The sequence below is a fragment of the Etheostoma spectabile genome, chromosome 16, assembly GCF_008692095.1.
Source record: "Etheostoma spectabile isolate EspeVRDwgs_2016 chromosome 16, UIUC_Espe_1.0, whole genome shotgun sequence".
Lineage (NCBI taxonomy): Eukaryota > Metazoa > Chordata > Actinopteri > Perciformes > Percidae > Etheostoma > Etheostoma spectabile.
Window position 1 is genome coordinate 23,531,450 of NC_045748.1, and position 1,774 is coordinate 23,533,223.

Genomic DNA, 1,774 nt, shown 5'->3' on the forward strand with positions numbered 1-1,774 from the left:
CCCAGGCTAGGTTGGAGATATAATCCCTCCACCTAGTCCTGGGTTCTACCCGATGCCTCCTCCCAGCTGGACGTGCCTGGAACACCTCCCAAGGGTGGGGTCCAGGGGGCGTCCTTACCAGATGCCCGAACCACCTCAACTGGCTCCTTTTTTAGAGCAGCCCAGATTATTGTCGGATGGATTCAACAGTCACAGATTTATTAGCTAAACATTCATTCTGTGAACTCTACTCCAGTATAGTGTAACAATAGGTTTCAAGTAATTATTTTGATAATTAGTAATGCTGTTTATGTCAAATTCCAACTATTTATGTTATGCAATTTAAAAATAGGATCATCCATTTTTGCCTATTTTTAGGTGGCAGGAGTCAAATGAGTCATCCATACCAACATTCCAACATTCTTGTTCTAGTTTCAGAATTAGGACAGTTCAGATTTCAGATCCAGTATTAGGGACCACTAAGGTCTCTATAAAAGAGATTTCAGATCCAGTATTAGGGGACCACTAAGGTCTCTATAAAAGAGATTTCAGATCCAGTATTAGGGGACCACTAAGGTCTCTATAAAGAGACTTCAGATCCAGTATTAGAGGGACCACTAAGGTCTATATAAAGAGACTTCAGAAAACAGTATTAGGGGACCACTAAGGTCTAATATAAAGAGCACTTCAGATACAGTATTAGGGGACCACTAAGGTCTTTATAAAAGAGACTTCAGATACAGTATTAGGGACCACTAAGGTCTATATAAAGGACTTCAGATACAGTATTAGGGGACCACTAAGGTCTATATAAAAGAGCTTCAGATACAGTATGGGGACCACTAAGGTCTATATAAAGGACTTCAGATACAGTATTAGGGGACCACTAAGTTCTATATAAAGAGACCTTCAGATACAGTATAGGGGACCACTAAGGGTTATATTAACAAAGAAGACTTCAGATACAGTATTAGGGGACCACTAAGGTCTATATAAAAGAGACTTCAGATACTAAATACTGGACCAATGTCAAAGATTGTTGTTCTTATCAATCACTTAGACACAAAAACATATTAATAGGTTTGAAAAAAATGTCATTCTAAATTGTATTAAAAGGTCTTACAATTTTTAAATTGAATTTGTAGAAACCTGGGAGTACCTTGTCAGATATAAGAGTTCAAGGCTCACCACTTTATTAATCAGTTAGCACAATTTAATAACCAGTAATGAAGAGAAAAACACAGAAAATCACACTTTTTACCACTCCATCTTTATTGCTTATTCATATCTTTACACAAATGGCCTGTACTATTTAGAGCAGGAAAAACTGGAATCCCATCATGTTTAGATCAAATATTCTTCACTCCATTTTGGATTACACAGCAGTTACAAAAAAATCAATAACAAGAGTGTCCACAGACTTCCGAAACATTATGAAATTAGTCGATGAAATCTCAAACAGTTTGTGACACAGCAGTTCCCCTGAAGCAGTATTTTACTTTAACAAACCTTCTTATTCATTTTTTTTTTTTGCTTAGTTATCAGCACATAATCTTAAATAACAGTCAAACCCCCAACAGTGGCTACCTGCCGTCACTGACGTCCATTGTTTCTTTTTTTTTCCAGCTCCACACACTATTTCTACCTGGAAAGCCGAAATTGAAACATTCAATGACTTTAAATTAGAGAGAATAGGTGATGGATAATTAAGATGTCCAAGCGATCAATCTACATTTAGTTTACATATCTACTATGATATTCGACCGAACACCGTGTGATTCTTGAGAACTAAAAA